This window comes from Emydura macquarii, unplaced genomic scaffold (genome assembly GCF_026122565.2).
Source record: "Emydura macquarii macquarii isolate MOO-44397 ecotype Brisbane River unplaced genomic scaffold, CSIRO-AGI_Emac_v2 contig_2141, whole genome shotgun sequence".
NCBI lineage: Eukaryota > Metazoa > Chordata > Testudines > Chelidae > Emydura > Emydura macquarii.
The window spans coordinates 302,316-321,956 of record NW_027132278.1 but is presented as its reverse complement, the minus strand read 5'-3'; the positions used below and the strand labels follow the sequence as shown (position 1 = coordinate 321,956).

The following is a 19,641-nucleotide window of genomic DNA, read 5'->3' as shown; positions in this document are numbered from 1 at the left end:
GAACAGCCTAGCCCCATCCTCCCTAGAACCCCCTTTCAGGTAGTTAAAGGCCGCTATCAAATCCCCCCTCACTCTTCTCTTTTGCAGACTAAACAAGCCCAGTTCCCTCAGCCTCTCCTCATAAGTCCTGTGCTCCAGCCCCTAATCATTTTTGTTGCCCTCCGCTGGACTCTCTCCAACTTGTCCACATCCTTTTTGTATTGGGGGGCCCAAAACTGGACACAATATTCTAAATGCGGCCTCACCAATGCCGAATAGAGGGGAATAATCACTTCCCGTGACCTGCTAGCAATGCCCCTCCTAATGCAGCCCAATATGCCATTGGCCTTCTTGACAACCAGGGCACACTGCTGACTCATATCCAGCTTTTTATCCACTGTTACCCCCAGGTCCTTTTCTGCAGAGCTGCTGCCCAGCTCGTCGGTCCCCAGTCTATAGCTGTGCATGGGATTCTTTCTTCCTAAGTGGAGGACTCTGCACTTTTCTTTGTTGAACCTCATTAGATTTCTTTTGGCCCAATCCTCCAGTTTGTTTAGGTCACTCTGTATCCTATCCCTACCTTGCAGGGTATCTACCACTCCCCCCAGCTTAGTGTCGTCCGCAAACTTGCTGAGGGTGCAATCTACCCCATCCTCCAGATCATTAATAAAGATGTTGAACAAAACCGGCCCCAGGACCGACCCCTGGGGAACTCCGCTTGTGACCGGTTGCCAGCTAGACATGGAGCCATTGATCACTACTCGTTGAGCCCTATGCTCTAGCCAGTTCACTATCCATTTTATAGTCCATTCATCCAACCCATACTTCTTTAACTTGCTGATAAGAATACTGTGAGAAACCGTATCAAAAGCTTTGCTAAAGTCAAGGTATATCACATCCACCGCCTTCCCCACATCCACAGAGCCAGTCACCTCATCATAGAAAGCAATCAGGTTGGTCAGGCATGACTTTCCCTTGGTGAATCCGTGTTGACTGTTCCTGATCACCTTCCTCTCTTCCAAGTGCCTTAAAATGGATTCCTTAAGGACCTGCTCCATGATCTTTCCAGGGATTGAGGTGAGGCTGACCGGTCTGTAGTTCCCCGGATCCTCTTTCCTCCCTTTTTTGAAGATGGGCACTATATTTGCTTTTTTCCAGTCCTCAGGGACCTCCCCCTGTTGCCACGAGCTTTCAAAGATAATAGCCAATGGCTCTGAAATCACCTCAGCCAACTCCCTCAGCACCCTCGGGTGCATTGCATCCGGCCCCATGGACTTGTGAATGTCCAATCCTTCTAAATAGTCTTGAACCTGTTCCTTCAGCACTGCGGGATGTTTGCCTCCTTCCCATTCTGTGCCACCCAGTACAGCAGTCTGGGAGCTGATCTTGTCTGTGAAGACAGAGGCAAAAAAGGCATTGAGTACCTCAGCTTTCTCCACATCCTCCGTCACTAGGTCGCCTCCCTCTTTCTTTAAGGGGCCTACACTTTCCCGAATCTTCCTCTTGTTGGCAACATGCCTGTAGAAACCCTTTTTGTTCCCCTTCACGTCCCTTGCTAGCTGCAACTCCAATTGTGCTTTGGCCTTCCTGATTTCATTCCTGCACGTTCGAGCAGTGTTTGTATAATCCTCCCTAGTCATCTGACCAAGCTTCCACTTCTTGTAAGCTTCTTTTTTGCGTTTAAGTTCGCCAAAGACTTCTTTGTTAAGCCAAGCTGGACGCCTACCATATTTGCTATTCTTTCTGCACATCGGGATGGTTTGCTCTTGTGCCCTCAATAAGGTTTCTTTAAAATACAGCCAGCTCTCTTGGGTTCCTTTCCCCCTCATATTAGCCTCCCAGGGAATCCTGCCCATCAGTTCCCTGAGGGAATCAAAGTCCGCTTTTCTGAAGTCCATGGTCCGTATCCTGCTGTTCCCCTTTCTTCCTTTCATCAGGAAAGGTTGCACCCTTTCCATTTTGAAAAAAGCCCTCACTACTATCACCCTGGATGATCTCATTATGCACAGCAGTTTCTGGTATTTTCTGGAATCCTGCTGAGTTCCTGGCTTCAGAGACAACTTGTGTCAATGAGTTCCACCAGTCAATGGTCTGTAATGAATAAAAAGCATTGCCCTTCATCCGTGTTACATTTGGTGCTGTTCAGTTTTAGTTAATGCCTCCTGTTCCTTTATGATGGAGAGGGTGACTAGCAGAAGTAATAATTATTAATAAAACAACAATAATAATTAATAATGAATTAATAATTATATAAATGATAAAATAAAGTAATTAATACACATTTATGCTAACTTATTAGCAAGTCATCTTGATTAATATACATATTTTATATGAATCATTAATATTAATAGACATTATTTATGAATATTTTTATTAATTATTAAATTATTTATTACCGATGTGTATTAATCATTCATTAATATAATCATTGACCTAATTACTTATTTGTTAATTATTTTATATCATTATATAATTATTACTAAATAATTAATTTATTTATATTTGTTAATTGGCAATCATTAATAATAAATGCATTATTTATTTCTTATTGTTGTTAATTAATACTTATGACAATTAATAAAGCCATACTAATGACTTAGATTGTAAGCACTCTGCGGCAGTGCCCAGCTCCTTATCACGCATTTGCCTGGTACCAAGCGAATGAATGCAACATGGCCAGAAAAAACGAATCAAGGCAAAGCACAGCATTAAATGGGCTCTGTTAACTTAGCCTGGGTGGGTCATGTTATGTTAAATCCTTGGAAAGTACTTTTATTCAGAGAGAAATCAGCACGGAACACAGAGAGATGCAAACCCATGAAAAGTCTTTATTGAACTAACACTAAAACCAGCCAGGGCAGGCTGAACTATCCCCTAATATTCTAACTCTATTGCTATGGCAACAAGCTAAGCTCTGTTGCTACAGCAACCTAGGCAGTTAGGCAAGACACAAAATACACAACATATTCCTCCCCCCTTAATGAAAATTCCCATTTAACAGAACAATCACTAAACTAGGGAATGAGGGTAGACTGCTTCATTTCCCGGTTAAACCCAGGGGATTATTCTGCCCCGTAATGTGGGTTTGCCCTAGCTAAAGATCCAGCCATTGAGGAGGCCTTCTCTCTCTAAATGGATTACGGTGGACTTCTGGTATTCTTGCACCGGAAGGTGTTATCGGTGCAGGTCTAACAATAGGCTCAGGACAAGTAGCACGAACAGGTGAGGATGTTGTATCTGCTCGAAGAGGGGAGGGGGCTGTATCTGCTGCAGAGGTGGATGGAAAAGGGGAGTCAGGAACGGGTGACTCTTGGCTCAGTGATATCTCACCAGCAATGGTGAGGTCAGGCAGTTCAACTGGAGATGTATCCTTGGCAACACTGATTTACCTGCCACCACCAGGTGAGAGCATCTGCAGTCTGGACAGTGTAGGAAACAGGTCCTGTTTGGGCAATGACTGTAGCAGGGACCCATTTAGCTCCAGAAGCGTAGTTCCAAGGTAGGACAGGCTGTCCAGGACTAAAGGTTCGGTCTTTTGCTCTGTGTGCACATCTGATGACTTTGTTTTTCTGTTGATGTTGCACAACTTGTCATGCTTTGGCGGGTTTCAGCAGATCAAAGCAAGTGCACACTATCATCCCATCATTAGAAAGGTCGGGAACACTTTGGTCGTAGCATGAGGTGTGTTTCTGTAGGGTAGTAAGAAGGTGTCCAGATGCTTTTGAATGGATGAATGTCCCCTTGCAGACCTTAAAGCTTGTTTCATTGTCTGCACAAACCTTTCTGGTAATCCATTGGTGGATGGATGTTACAGTGCTGAAGTGATGTTTTATATCCCATTTGATCTCATAAAATTTTCAAACTCCTGAGAGATGAACTGTGGTCCGTCGTCACGCTAAAGTTTTTCTGGCAGACCGAAACGACTAAAGATTTCACGCAGTTTCTGGATAGTACTTTCAGCAGTGGTGGATGGCATTATAGAGATTTCTGGCCATTTAGAGTGAGTGTCTACACCAACCAGGAACATGCTTCCTTGAAATGGGGCAGCAAAATCAATGTGAATATGCTGCCACAGGTTTTCAGGCCAGTCCCATGGGTGTAGGGTCACCAACTGAGGTGTGTTTCTCACACTCTGACATGAAGTACAAGCTCTTGCCTTCTTTTCAATGGCTCTGTCCAGGCCAGGCCACCAAAAGTAGCTTCGAGCAATTTCTTTCATGCGCACTATTCCACAGTGACCTGAATGTAGTTGTTCTAACATTTGTGATCTCAGTAGTAGTGGAATAATGACGTGCCTCCCCCACAACAAGCAACCAGAATGGATTGATAACTCTATCCTCCTGGACATGTAGGGAAGAAGGTTGGGTGAGACCTGAGAGTCCAATAGAGATGTTCCATGCATCACTAGGTCCATAACTTGGGACTGTACTGGGTCAACACGAGTTGCCTTCTTTACTTGAGTAGCAGTGATGGGTGTGTTCTCTACATGTTGAAAGTAGAAGATTTCTTTCTGGCCAATATCTTGATGTTTAATTGGTAAAGGCAGCCTTGAGAGACCATCTGTGTTGCAGTGCAGAGTGGATTTGTGATATTTGATCTCGTGTGTGTGCAGAAAGCAACAATGTCCATTGTTGCATACGACTAGCAGCCAATGATGGAATGCCTGTGCATGGTCCAAAAACTGATGTTAGCGGTCGATGGTCAGTGAGAAGTGTGAACTTCTGTCCAAACAGCTACTGGTGAAATTTCTGAATTCTGAAAACGATTCCCAGTGCTTCACGTTCCATTTGGGCATAATTTGTTTCTGTTTTGCTTAAGGTGAGTGATACAAAAACAATGGGTCTCTCCTCTCCCAAAGGCATAATGTGTGACACGACTGCTCCCACTTCATAAAGGGAGGCATCACAGGCCAACTGTAGAGGTAAGGATGGGATGAAATTGCGTCAGAACGTCTGAATTTAGCAATGCACGTTTAGCCTTGTTAAATGCAACATCACAAGCGTCATTCCACTTCCAGACCTTGTTCTGGCCAAGGAGTTCATGTAGTGGTTTTAGTAGTGTTGCAAACTGTCGAATAAACTTTCCATAATAGTTCAGTAGCCCTAAAAAAGAGCAAAGTTGGCTTATGTTTTGAGGTGGTGGAACTTCCACAATAGCCTTAACTTTTGCAGGAGACTTACGAAGACCAGTAGCATCTATGATATGTCCCAAATATTCAACAGAAGGCTGGAAGTATTTCTCTTTGCGGACTTGTAGGCCATACTCTTCCAGTCTTTGTAGGGCAGCCTGCAAGTTCTTAAGGTGATCCTCCTCATTCTTGCCAGTGACCAGGATGTCATCAAGATAGCACTGGACTCCTGGCAAGCCACTCAAGATCTGGTCCATAGCCATCTGGAACAAAGCTGGAGCAGACATTATTCCAAAAGGCAAGTGACAGTATCGGTACAGCCATTTATGTGTCACGATAGTCAACAGCTCTTGGGACTTCTCATCAATGTGCATCTGTAAATACGCCTGACTCAGATCAATTTTGCTGAACTTTTGGGCACCAGCCATACCAGTGAAGAGCTCATTGATGTGGGGAAGAGGATATTGCTCTGCACACAACACGGGTTAACAGTGACCGTAAAATCCCCACAAATTCGAATGGAGCCATCGCTCTTCAATACTGGAATGATTGGGGTTGCCTATTGGCTGTGGGTAACTGGTACTAGGACTCCATTTTTGACAAGGCATTCCAGGTCTGCTTCAACCTTTGACCTGATGGCATATGGCACAGTTCTGACATTTTGGTTGGCTGTCAGGCTTAATCTTCAATTTCACAGTAATTCCCTTCATACTTCCCAAGTCCTCTCAAAAAACAGCAGCATGTTTCTTTAATACAGCTGTCAGACCTGTTTCTTCTTTAGCCATCCTGTGCACTTCTGCCCAGTTCAGCTGGATATTCCTAAGCCATGATCTTTCCACTAAGGCTGGGTAAATTGCCTTCCACCACAAACGGGCAATTTAGCAGTCTGTCCATTGAGCACCACCTTAACATCAGTAGTGCCCAACATGGGTACAGCTTCTCCAGTGTATGTCTTCAGAAGAGTTTTTGTCCGCTCTGATCATAGCGGGAGATGCTTTAGCTTCTCCTTATACACAGTGCCTGAGACCAGCAAAACTGCTGCACCGGTGTCCAGTTTCATGCGTACAGGTTTACCTTCCAACAGCGGGGTTACCCAGTATTCATATGAGCCAACAGCCATGGACAAGACATGGCATGGCACTTTTTCTTCTGACTGGGTGTCAATTTGATCATCCTGAGTCTGCTCTATCACATGCAGATTTTCCTTTTTGGTCCACCAGGCACCAGGCATCTGATATGCCTGTTCTGTTTGACTCTTCTTTCTTTTGTTTGCAGGCACACTCACTGTGTTTCTTTTTGCACATTCACGACACCAGCATTCTGTCTTTCCACAGCAGTAACATTCCTGGCTCCCCACTGTCTTGTGGGTAGGTTCTTGTGTCACCTTTTGCATGCTGGTCGATGCACTGAGTTGTTGGGCTTCCTTTGCAACCAGCTGCATAGAGATTGCAATTTCTATGTCCTTCTGCCAGGTGAGCTGGGCCTCTGTCAATAGGCACTTCTGTATTGCTTCATTGTGCAGACCACACACTAACCTATCACGTAGGGGGTCATTTAACACATCATTAAATTCACAGTGCTCAGCAAGCTTCTTCAGAATTGCTACGTTTAAACTCTATTCCCTCTGCACCTCTTTGTATATGCAGCGATAGACTGCATGAATAAAGCCATGTTTTACCAGTAATGGCACATGACACTTCACTTCTGTGTGTCAGCCTGTGCAAACGTTCCAGCATCTCGCTAACCCTCGCAGTGACAGGGGTATTGCCTAGCTCTGTGATGTGGGGTGACAGTGACACCTAGAGGATAGTGCAGCTCCCAGCCTGATAGGGGGCCCTATGCGTGGCTGGTGGCTCTGCAGCATCTGACAGAATGGGGCCCTGCTCTCGGAAAGGGCCTATGCAGAACCCAGCCCAAGGTGCTTTACAACAATTATCCCTCTTCTACAGATGGGGAAACTGTGGCTGGTGCCAAAAGCCAGTGCACCAGTCCATGGTGGAGCTGGGCATAGCCCCCATTCTCCTGAGCTCCAGCTAGTTCCTGCACTATCACAAGCCCACAGCAAGATGCGAGCAGGACTCGTGCCGCCCATGCTGCAGACTGGAGCTGGGTTCAGGCTACGCCAGATAAAGTGCCCACTTGCCACTTTAGGCACCTAAATCTCAGGATCAGGCCCCTCTGGGATTCACCAGTCCCCATCAGGAGCCTGATGCTGCTTGGCACCTAAATTTTTGCTGTTGAAGTTCCCCAGGTGCCTCCGTTTCTGTCTCTCAGATGGCGCTGCTGCCTCCCCCCACACAAGATGTCCAGTACTCAGATATGCACAGACTTGGGGAGTGAGACCGGGCTTTCGCTGCCTCACGTGCCTGCGGGGCCCCGCCTGGATGGTGAGGGCAGAGCCTGTTTACCGGATTGGGCCCTGCCTGCGAACTCCCTCAAAGTAGCCCCAAGGGGCGGCCCTGCTTGCTTCTTGCCTGCTGGTTTATCTGCTCACCACGGTATCCCAGTTCGAGTCTCCCCGCTGCCTGAGGAGAAAGAAGGGATTTGATCGGGGATCTGCTGCCTCTCTGGTGAGTGCTGTAACCTAGGGGATGTTCTGATGCAGGGGGGCTCCCCCAGCCTCCCCCGTTGAAGCTGCCCTGGTGAAGATAAATAATTAAAGAGCGAGATCCCCAAGCTGATGCTATTGCCTGGTGCTTAAAGCCCTCACCCGGGATCTGACAGCCCCAGGACCAGTCCCCCTCCTCCAATGACTCTTTAATGATTCACCCACAAAGAGAACAGCTTCAGCTAGAGAGAGGGAAGCGCCTCCCCCCAGCCTGCCCTTGGGTGCTGACCTCCGAGATGGGCAACGTTTAGCACACATCCCCCTCTCCTTGGCATCGCCCATTGGCCGACTGCGGGGTATCCCATGGCTTTTGTGGGCCCCGTTTTGAGGCACCTATCGCTGCCCAGTCAGTGTTCAGAGACCACTCAGGCTTCATGAATCCCAGTGATTTTTGAGGCACCTAAAAGTTCCTTTGTGAATCTAGCCCTACCTGTCTTTCTTTCATGGGCACGTTCTCCTGTATGGGCCGAGCTCACCTACTGAACTACATCTCCCAAGATGCATTCTGGCTAAGGACCCCATGATGCACAGCTCCTAGAAGGTGCATTATGGGAGTGCATTGTAATGTAGTGCATTATGGAGATGTAGAGCCATGTGCTACCTCAGGGACCATGAGGGTCCCAAATGACAATGCCCATGAGGCACCGAGGCCGCATTTCCGAATCAAAATGTTTTGGTTTTGCAGTGAAAAAATCAAAATGTCTCAGAGACAATTTTGACTAAACCATTTGGGGTTTTTTTCTTTTCATTTCATTGAAAATTTCTGGGGGGGGAAATAAATTCAGATAAGCTTCCCCCAAGAACTCCAGTCTGCAATCTGTTGGTTAGCTTAAGACCAGAGTCACCTAACTGGACTGGAGGGTGAAAGGGGAGAAATTGTTTTTTGTAACATTGTCTCACAGCTGCCAACATCTTCAAAGCGCTTACAAATTAAGTAATTAGCATTCCTTTATCAGTAGTCGTAAGTATTAATTAATAATAAATAAATAACTAGTTTATGTTACTTACTGCCAATTAACATATAATTAACCATTAAGTCAATGAGTATATTAATGATTAACACAAATAAATATGACATAATTATTTGTTAATAATAATTAACAGAAATATTGGAAAATAATGCCTATTAATCATTAGTTAACGATTGGCTCAACTTTCACCAGCTCAGTTAGTCTTGATACAGAACTTGATACGAGAATTGGCAAAGCCTTTGGCAAACTTACCTCATGTCTCTGGAACAAGCTGCTAACCCTGAATACAGAGGTGTCTGTTTATCAGGCTTGTGTCCTCTGTACTTTCCTTTACAGCTGTGGAAGCTGGGTCACATACTCCAAGCAGGAGCAGAGATTGAACAGCTTCCACCTTTGCTGTCTTAGAAAAACACTTGGGGTGAGTTGGGACCAACGGATCACTAACAACGAGATCCTCGAGAGAACTCACCTATAGTCTATGCCTCAAGCGTGCCAAAGGTTGTGCTATATGATCAACTCAAGAACGTCCCACGATGCAGAGGAAGGCCAAAGCTCCAATACAGCAACTAGGTCAAGCAAGTCTCAAGAATTCAACATCCCCACTGACAACTGGGAGAGCCCTGCCCACAATCACTCAATCTGGAGAAGCTGGGTCAAGGCTGGTGCAATCATCATTGACTGACTGACTTCGACTTATTTCCTTTTGTCTGTCAAGAGGTTGGATGGCCATCCAATAATTGATGGAAATAATCATTTATATTAATCATGATGCTTTGTTAATAATATTTAGCATAAATGTGTATTCATTATTTTATATTTTACCATTTATATAACTATTAATTCATCATCATTAATAATAATTCATCATTATTACCACTGCTAGTCGCCCTCTGCATCATAAAAGAACAAGGAGGCGTTCACTGAAACTGAATGGCACCAAATGCAGCGCCGCTGGAAGGACAATGCTCTATATCTATCACACACCATTAGCTGGTGGAACTTATTGTCACAAGGTATCATTGGAACCAGGAACTCAGCAGGATTCCAGAAAGTACCAGAAATTGCTGTGCATGAGGAGATCACCCAGAGTGAGAGTAGTGAAGATTTTTTTTTAAATGGAAAAGGTATAAACATCCCTGCTTAAAGGCTTAAGCTAGTCTCAAACTGATCCAATGTATCAGTGGTTTTTAACCACCACAGAGCAGCGCTGTGTATGGATGGCTCACCTGGCACTAAAATGCAGCCACCTCTGAGGTGGGGCACAGCAGCTCTTTAACAGCCCACAACAATGCTCTAGAGTTTGGGTCAGGAAGTGAAAGAAAATTCCATAGCCAATAGAAAATGCCAGTGTGACGGGGTCTTCAGGGTGCAATCTGAGACTGTGGGATCTCCGAGCATTTCAAATGCACCTACCTGGGCTGCCTCTCACACTATGATGCTGATGTCAAGCTACAAATCTCTGACAGGCACTGCACTTACACAGCCATCCACAGGCAGAGACTCATCCAGCTGTGTTACATGAATGATCTCCCTGCCACTCATGAACCGTCAAGAGAGAGGCTCCAGCCAATTCGCCCAGCTCCAGCCCTACACCCGAGGACTGGACTGTCTTACACTGTTATTAAGTAGTTCACCACTGCCTCACTGTGGAGTAGATACACCTGAGTCTTTGTAATCTAAGCTGTGATTCTCCAAACACTTCAACTAGAAGATGCTGTTTTAGGTAAAATATAGAACAGATTTATTAATTACAGAAAGGCAGAGTTTAAGTGATTATAAGTGGTGGACGTAAAGGTCAGAAGGTCTACACGCATTCTGACTCCTAAACTTTGAGTCTAAGCCAGAGTTGAATCAAGCAATGTCTCACCCTGACACATGGTACAAGCAGATTTACAGTTCCTCAGTACACAAGCTGGGTATTCTCTTCTCCAGCCTGGGACCAAACTTCCCCAGTTCAAGGTCTTTGTCTTCCAGATGTGCTTCCAAGTGTTGAGATGCGGATGGGGGAGAATGGCCAAGTGATGACATTACTTCCCTTCTTTTATACTTTCTTCTGGCTTTCTGGAAAGATCTTTGCTGTGACGTAGGGGTCAGGCAGTCCCCAGTGGTCAAGCCGTCTCCATTGCATACGTGCCTTCTCCGACATAATGGATTAGTGGGTGTTGATGAGTCATTAATCACCCGTCTGGCTATTGATGACTACTCCTTTGTTATAACTAAAAGGCTGGTTGTGGGTGTTCCCAATCTCACATAGAGCAATACTTCATAACTGCACATACAATGATAGCGCACTCAATCCAACAGGACATTAATGTTCACCAGATCAAGACTTTTAAAATGATACCTCACGAGGCACACTTTGTACCAAACATATCATCATATGACAGTGGGGAACATGGGGGTTCCCAGGCGTGACTTTGAGGTTCAGAGTGTCACAACCAGGAAAGTTTTCAAGGAACCAGAGTGGCCTATTCAATGGGGGACACGGGGTTCAAGCCACCATGGGTAGATTATTCCAGAATTGTCAACTAGGAGGTTCTTGCACCTTCATCTGAAGTATCTGGTACTGGCCCCAGTCACAGACAGGATACAGAGCTAGATGGGCCCCTGGCTTGATCCAGGGCAGCCAGTCTTTGTCCCCTTAAGCTCTCGGATGAGGAATTTCTGCTTGGCCTCCAGCACCTGGTAGAGCTGGTCCTTGCAGGCCCGGTTCCAACTCGGGAGCAGGTCGTACAGCTTCCGCATTTTCTCTGGGTCCGTCCTCTCAGCTCGGATGCTCTGATACTGCTCATCATCCAGCACGTTGTGGTAGAGCTTATCCAGCACGCCATCCACTTGACGCACTCGCTGGATCAGCTGTTCTCGGTGCTGGTCAATGAAATGTTCTTCTGAGGGGAGAGCCACAGAGAAGAAAAGAATTGCTATGTCTCATTGTGCTGTGGAACGATCAGAACTTACGTTTCTCTGGGGCCTTTATCCTAATGGATTCCAAGCTTTGTACAAGATTTACAAGCTTTCTATGCAAGCATCACATTGCTCATTGCAGGAATTGCTCTCCCAGCACTAAAATGCAGCCACCTCTGGGGTGGAGCACAACAGCAATGCTACAAAGGGATTGCTCACTCAGACATGAAATGCAGCTGCCCCTAGTGTGGGGAAGGGCCGAGAACAGAGACTAGAACTGATCTCGCGAGTGAGTGCCATAAACTCTGTGTTATTGAGTCTCTCTTTGGCCCAGTGACTATTCAAGTATCTTATACACAGTGGAATAGCTTCAACAGGAGAGACCAAGAAAGAGCTTCCCTAGAATAGCCTACAGCTGGGTGAGTAGGGTCCTCAGCTGGGATGTTGGAAACCCAGGTTCAAGTTGTTCTTCTAGAACACGGATTTTAACCTACGTCCCCCACATCCCAGGTGAGTACTCTAACCACTGGCTATAAGGGGAGTAAACCCCTTCCCGCCGGTTTTGTGAATCTAGCCCTGCATTTCCTTTGCTTTCATTAAAAGGGTCTGAAATCAAAACATTTCAATTTCAGGTTGAATGAAGCTTTTAAGTCAAGCCAATATGAATTCCACCCCTCCCTCTCCAGGTTTCCAGAGCTCCAAAGCAAACAAAAAAATCCATTATTTGCCCAGCTCTGTTCATGATCCAAAAGAAGCTTCGCAACTTTCCAGTGTAGAGATTTCCCAGGCTCCAGAGAGTTGAAGAAGAGATGACGTTCCGGGAATGGAAACAACACTGGACACCAAATGATCACAAAGGGTCTCATGGGCTTTCATGAGCCTTTTGTGTCCAGCAGAAGTGCTGGGCTCAGAGAGCAGCTACTAACCTGTCTGCATTTGGGCCGATGAACCGCAGAACATCACGTCCTCTGGAAGAGAGAAGAGAGGAGAGTTGAGGCTGGATCCAAATGGTTTTGATGAATGCTGCTGTTGGTACATCCTACCGGAGACTGTTTGATCTGACTGGCTAAAGCAGTCACATGGCAGTTTATCTATTTATTGCTGCCATGTTGCAGCCATCCAGCCATCCATCCCTCCATTCATCACTAGAGCCGAGTGTGCTGGTTTATTTAACTAGCTACATCCCTGTATCCTCTTATGCTGATCTGGCTAATCTAACTAATCTAACTAATCCTATTTCATTAGAGGCTGGTACATCTAATCTCTCCCTCTGTCCCCATACACACCCCTCCATCCGTCCCTCACACACGTCTATCCATCCAGCCTTCCATCCCATTACACACCCATCCATGCACCTCCACACACAACCTTCTAGCTCTCTGTCCCTCCCTGCACACACCCGTGTATCCATCTCCATGGACACGTTCCTTCCTTCCATCTCTTCATTCATCCACACCCAGCCATGCTCCTCCATCTGTCCATCCATTCCTCACACACACCCATCCGTACATCTCCATAGACACCATTCCATGTATCCATCCATCCACCCACCCACCCACACTCATCCCTGCTGTCCCAAACACACCTCAGTGTGAATGCACAAGCCTTCCTGGACCAAGCCTTTGAAATTTGGCTCCTGTTGTACAGTGTCCAGCTCATCCCAGCTCGAGGTGACACTCGAGGTGAGTGAGAGGCTTAAAATCACCAGCCCGTTCATCCCTCCATTTGCATATGCACCATTTCATTCCCCCACCCCCAGGCACACACATCTGTCCCCATCTCTTGCTGGGCTGAGCCTACCTGGTCTCACCAAGGCCTTCCAAATCGGTTCCCCTTCGCTCTTCTCCATCAGCCTGAGCTCCAGCCCCTCCTGCATGTCCCGGGTGTAGATCTCCAGGTACGGCTGCTCCAGTTTGGGGCCCAGATAACAGAACTCCAGCTCCTGATGGGAAGGGAAGATGGTCCATTAGGAACGACCCCGCCTGAGCCAGCAGATTCAACGGATTCCCGTTCCTCCCTCCCTGCAGCACAACTGGGGCACCCCGTGCTGGGACATTGGGGTCAGCCCTGCCTGCAGGTGGAAAGCACCCCCTGCAGAGCCTGCCCCGCTCCCTGCCACACAGCGCCCCCTAGCGCCGCACAGGGACAGAACAGAGTAAGGATTTGAGAAGAGGGGACTGGTGATTTTAAGCCTCTCACTCACCTCGGGTGTCACCTCGAGCTGGGATGAGCTGGACACTGCACAACAGGAGCCAAATTTCAAGGGCTTGGTCCGGGAAGGCTTGTGCACTCGCACTGAGGGGCACTGGGACTCATGGTCACTGACGGCCTGCAGGGCACAAGCAGAGCCATGGCTGGGGGGCTCACACAGGACACCAGCAGCCTGTGTGCCATGCTAAGTCCAACTTCCCTGCCCTTCCTCCACAGCCGCCCAGGAAGTGAGGGGAAGGTGGGGCTCTGTTAAGTCACTGGGCTGGGACCCAGGGAAGCTGGGTTCTGTTCTTGACACCCAGACACTCCTTGTGTGGCCCTGGGCTAGTCACTGAATCTCTCTGGGCCTCAGTTTACCACCTGTGAAATGGGGGGAATGATCCTCCCTTGGGCTATTTAGATTGGTAACTGCCTGGGGCAGCGACTGTCTCACTTGATGTGTCAGTGCAGCGCCCGGCACAATGGGCACCCTGATCTCGGTCAGGATCTGTGCAGCGCCCGGCACATTGGATTTCCTCTGCTACTCCATGGGCAGTGCCCACATTCCCTGCTACCAGTTACCCCACGCTTCACACTGGCTGATGTCTCTGGCTCCCCCTGGTGTGTGCAGTGTATTCCGGTTACCTGTCTCACAGAGTGGTCATTGGGGACCAGGTAGAGGTGCAGGGTTGTGTTTGCAGCCCTGAGGGCCCGGTAGAGCAGAGCTAGGGAATGAACTTTTGCCTGGCATTTATCTCGTATCTTCCTCCAGAGCATGCCCAGAGGGGAGAAGCCAGGGTTCTCCAGTACGGCGTGGAACGGCCTCACCTGCGTCGGCTCCTCCAGGGTCAAACCTCCGTCAATGAAATGGGCGATTCTCAGCCGGGAGACGTCAGTCTCTCCCCCTGTCAGTGGGGTATAAAGCAAATCAAGGTAAAGCCTCAGTGGGTGGGTAGAATGGAAGTTTGGGAACCAGGACTCCTGGGTTCTACCTTGGCTCTGGGGAGGGGAGTGGTTTCTGGAGGGTTGGAGAGGGGGGCCCAGAGCACAGGACTCCTGGGTTCTGTCCCTGGGAGAGGAGCACAGGCTGGTGGGAGAGAGCAGGGATTGGAGGCCAGGATTATGAAGATCGTGAGTAGTTCTCTGATCAGGGCTCTGTGAAAGATTGCGATTGCAGATAAAACCCTGATTGTCTAAGGATTACAACTCACATTGTCACCATGGTTATGACTCAGAAAGTAGTCATTGCTCTGACAATGCAGGTGACGGCTGAGTGTGAGTCTGGTGTCGATGGCTGTGATTTGAGTGTTAGCGTTCCAATGATGATTGCAATGAGCCTGGGGTCTGGGTTTGCTGTTACGATTTACAATTATTATTACACTGATTATTTTCCTGCCGTACCCGTGAGGCACAGGAAGTGCGGGAGGTGAACGGCTGTCACGGCCCCGGCCAGTTCCACGTGGATATTGAACAAAGGGCCGGCCACCATCCATTGCTGCTTCTCAGCTGCGCTCAGACGCCGACCCCAGGAGTCATATTCGTACTCGATGGTCACGGCTGCCCTTACCTCCAACCCCAGTTCGGTTTCAGAGCAACGGAACGAGCCTGCCCTGCGGAGATGAACCCTGCATGGCACAGGGAGAAAAGAGTCGAACAGCACTGGCTGGAACGATCTCATTTTTTTTCTAATTGATCCCAGGTGCCCTCCCATTTATCCCCTTAATTCTGTCTCCTGTGCTTTGATAACAGGGTTACTCTGTAACCAATAACAGAAGCTGGGTGACAGTGAAAACACTTGGCTGTTCTCAGACCCTGTCCCTCAGAGGAGCAAAGGAGAGCCTGGCTAACTGTGTGGATTCATTAAATTCCTCCGTGCAGTTTCTCCCCATTTTGTAGATGGGGAAACTGAGGCACAGGGGGAAGTGACTTGTCCTTGTCCACTCAGTGAGAAAGTGGCAAAGTTGAGAGTAGAACCCAAATCTCCTCAGTCCCAGCGCTGCTGCTCTGACCCACCAGTCTCCAAACCCTGCCGGAGTTGGAGATAGAACCCAGTAGTCCAGATTCTCAGCCCTCCACCCCCAACTCTGACCAACTAGACCCCAATCACCTCCCAGGGCTCTCAAGGCTCCTGATTTCCAGTCCTATGGGTCCCTGCTCTGCCCTACCCATCCATGTGAGTGTCTCTTTACACGGAGCCTATCCACAGGGGACTCTGCTCACTCAGCGCGATAGAAGCTGGCCTGAGTGTCCAGACACAGACAGCTGCAGAGGGAGTGACACCAAACTCCCAGCCCCAGCTCTCACCTGTACATCTTCTGGTTCCCATCTGAGCCACAAACAGTCTCGGGGTGTATTTCTTCTGGAGGATCCTGAAACGCAGGACCAGGCGTTAACTGGACCCCACTGGGAGCAGAGCTCTTTGAAGAGGGAACCTGGGCAGCTGTGGCCAAGTATTCAGGTGGGGGGCTCTTTCCCTGGCCTGGGACCCTGGCAGCGTGGCTGGTAGGTCAGCCATGATCCCAGTCAGTCATTCCCCCTGGGGCACTTCCCAGGTGACTGAGATGCCTCAGGTCTGGTCAGTGGTGAAATTCTCAGAGGTTTGAGGGGGAGGGAGAGAAGAGGTCAGATGACAGATGGACAGACAGTCAAGGTACTGTAGAGGTAGAGAAATGAACAGACAGGGATCTAGGAAGAGAGACAGACCCTAGTCTAATTGTGCGTCTATTTCTCTAAGGAGGTAAAGAGAGAGAGACAGATAGACCAGGACCTAGGGAGGCAGACAGACAGACAAGGATCTGGAGGATCCCGCAATGCTTTACCTCCTCTTTGGGACACAAGTCACATTTGTCCTGTCCCCAGGAGTCCCAGCTGGGATCCTCCCTCGAGCTGCTCTCTCCTGCGGCAGAAAGGGGGAAAGGCCCTTTCACCTCTCACAGCAATGAATAAGGAGTCCCCCCGTCTCCTGGACCAGACAGCTGGGACCTGGGCATTTCCATCAGCAAACACCCCTGTAGATGTGTCTCTTCTGTGCCTTAATCCACCTCTGACACTGCCACTGGGTAGAGAGCACTGGGCTCGCAAGGGCTGTGTGTTGGGGGACAGGGTGGGGGACTTATGGGGTCAGGGAGCCAGATCAAGGTGTAAAGGGGAGAGGAGAGGGAAGGCTGTTTGGTTGGGTGGAGTGGGGGGGGGGGGGTAGGGCAGAGCCCACAGAAACCCTGCAGGCAGCAGAGATCAAACCTGAGGCAGGTGATGGGGGCAGTGGCATGGGATGGTCAGAACTACAGGCCAAGGAGACATTTGGTTTTCGCTCTGCTCAGCCGTGAGCGAGGCCCATCCAACCACTTGCCACCAGCTCAATTTCAACCTCTCTCACCTGCAGCTCCAGCCGCAGACCCAATGGAGGGAAGCAGGGTCTGTTTGCAGATGATCCCTGGGGAGGGGTGAATTATTATTAATGTCAATAATGTCATCGTCTATTTCCCAGGCCCCTTCCATCCCCAACTGCTTTCCAAGGGGAGACATGCAGCCACCTCTGGGGTGGGACACAGCAGCTGTGTAAGTGCCTCACAGCAAAATGGCACAGACAGAGCCCAGCTGATGCTGAAATGCAGCCACCTCTGGGGTGTGACAGCTGGGTAAGCGATGCACAGCAACATTGCACAGGTTTCACTCACTGAGAACAGAAATGCGGCTGCTTCTGGGGTGGGGCACAGTTGCTGGCTAACAGCCATCCAGTGACACTGGAAGTTTGGGACAGGCAGTAAACAAGAACCCTGAACCTACTGGACTTGGAGGCTGTGCCCAAGCTGAGTGGCTTGTATAGAATGGTGGTTGCCAGGAAGAAGGTGACTTCACCAACACTGGGAGGGCAGAAGAACCTCTGGCTGCAAGGGTAGAGGCTGAGAAGCAGAGTTATGATCAGCGCCACCCACCTTTTGCCTCATCTTTCCCCACAGGAGAGCTAGGGGTGCATACAGTCATTGTATTGAACAATCCTGCAACACAAAACAAAGGGAAAAGGCCAAAATTCTGAAAAAATTAAGCCAAAGTCTGAGCTCAGTGACCACTGTGTAAATCTGGAGTGACCCCACTGATGTCAGTGGAATCAGGGCTGGATTCTGATCTCACTGACCCGGGTTCCCTTAGAGAAAAGCCCAGCATGGCTCTAGGGTAACAACCCAACCCCCTGCAGTGACCCTGCTGTGAGATACAGCCCGTGGCGCACCATGTCCATCACTGCCGTGAACTTCCATCGGGGCTGTTCCCGCCTGCTGGCTGAGTCTCAGCTCACCTGCTGCTGCCAGGTTTCCACCAGAGGAATTTAAATCATGAAGCCCTTTTATGTGACTTGCATGTCATATGGATGAAAGAGGTGATTACTAATCCCTAGCTCAGTGGTTTCTAACCCATGGGTCAAAAGTGGCCTGTGGGGGCTTTCAAAGTGGTTTGCTGCTCCCCTCCCGCTGGCTACATAAGGAAGCTGCTGCCTAGGGACCCAGGTGGAGTGCATGGAGCTACAGGAACGCATGTGGTTTCCCTGTTGCAGCCAGAGAGACGGGAGATCAGTGAGAAGGCAGCCTCTTTGCTGAACTCCTTCCATCTGGCTGCAGTGGGTCGCAGGGGCGCTGCTAGCAGAGAGTGGCAGCCCTTCAGAAATGATATCTGTGGGCCTCAAGCCAAAAAAGGTTGGGAACCAATGACCTAGCTGTTCATCAGTAGATCTCAATGATCTCAGTGCTTTTGAAATCTGAAAAATTCTGACGACGCTCTAGTGGGGTGACAGGGGTTCCTGCTGGGACACGTGGCTCTGCCTGAAAGTCCTAGGCATGGTTTAACTGGCTCCTCCCCACTGTTCAAAGATAAAGCTAATTAAAACTCCACGAGGAGTTTTTTGTTTTGTTAAGCGATCACTAGTGGTGAAATCACTGGTTGTGGGACAGTGTTTTCTGCCAGCCTGCTTCAGCAATGTAGTTCTCTGCTGAGAGCTGAAAATCCCTGAGAACTGACAATCACTGTGAGCTGGGTGGAACGTTAATGGACCGGCCAGCAGAGGTCACAGTAGAGCAGCAGGTATCAGCAGAAGGTGATGGCGTACAGCGGCAGGGCGGCCGGCGGAGCAGCCGGACAGCGGAACGAGCAAAAGGCCGCCTTCGCCCGTCCTCCCAACCATGGTATGTGGTGAACGCTGCGGTTGCACCTCTGAACTCTGGGTCTGCGTGGAGTGAGGACATCAGCTGTGAGGGGCAAGGACACATTAAAGGAACTTCTGGTTGTGAACTAAAGAACTTGAGGCAAATGGCAACTGCCCAGTGTGCTCTGGCGTGGGTGTTTTGCTCATGGTTTTATGCTTGTGAATCCTGCTTGTGGCGTTTTCCCACGTTCAGGCCGGATTACTTTCCCCCCTTTTATTAAAAGGCTCTTTTCTACACTCAGGGTATGTCTACATTGCCAGTTCGATGCCGTGGGGTCGATTTAGCAGGCAGTGGAGAGGTGCCCAATCGATCCTGGAAGTGCTCTCGGGTTGACGCTGTAAATCCACCCCCGCAAAAAGCGTAAGGCTGCGTTAACCGGAGAGCATCTCCCGTCGGCATAGCGCGGGGGACTCGCCTCAGTAAGTCAAAGTTAGTAAGTTGACGGGAGATATGCAAGCTACACCATATATCTACCATTGACTGCTGCTGGCACTGTAGACCAGGCCTCAGTCTCTGTGCTTGTGAGAGGGGACGTATTGCCTCTAAAGGGGGCCGAGGGCTGATGTGTAATTGTCCCTGGTTACTGGAGGGGGGCTCGAGCCCGTTTTGTATTTGTACTATCGAAAAGAACCCCCTAGATCTTGAACCCAGCCCTTGCTGCTGCCG

At 48.8% G+C, this 19,641-nt stretch overlaps 1 protein-coding gene across 11 annotated transcripts in view; it reads left to right on the top strand.

Annotated features, from left to right (window-relative positions):
* LOC137160143 (pyrin-like) overlaps nucleotides 1-19,211 on the top strand; it is a 58,830-nt gene extending 39,619 nt beyond the window's left edge. Inside the window, exons 13-16 of one of the 11 annotated variants that reach the window (XR_010921790.1) lie at nucleotides 4,798-4,900; nucleotides 7,382-7,677; nucleotides 14,553-14,713; nucleotides 15,195-19,211. The gene's annotated coding sequence lies outside the window, so the exon portion shown is untranslated. Of the gene's footprint in view, nucleotides 1-4,591; nucleotides 5,406-6,441; nucleotides 6,580-7,350; nucleotides 7,678-14,552 lie in introns of all 11 variants that reach the window. The other 10 variants (XR_010921789.1, XR_010921788.1, XR_010921786.1 and 7 more) reach the window with 10 other exon arrangements.
* The last annotated feature ends 430 nt before the right edge of the window (nucleotides 19,212-19,641 follow it).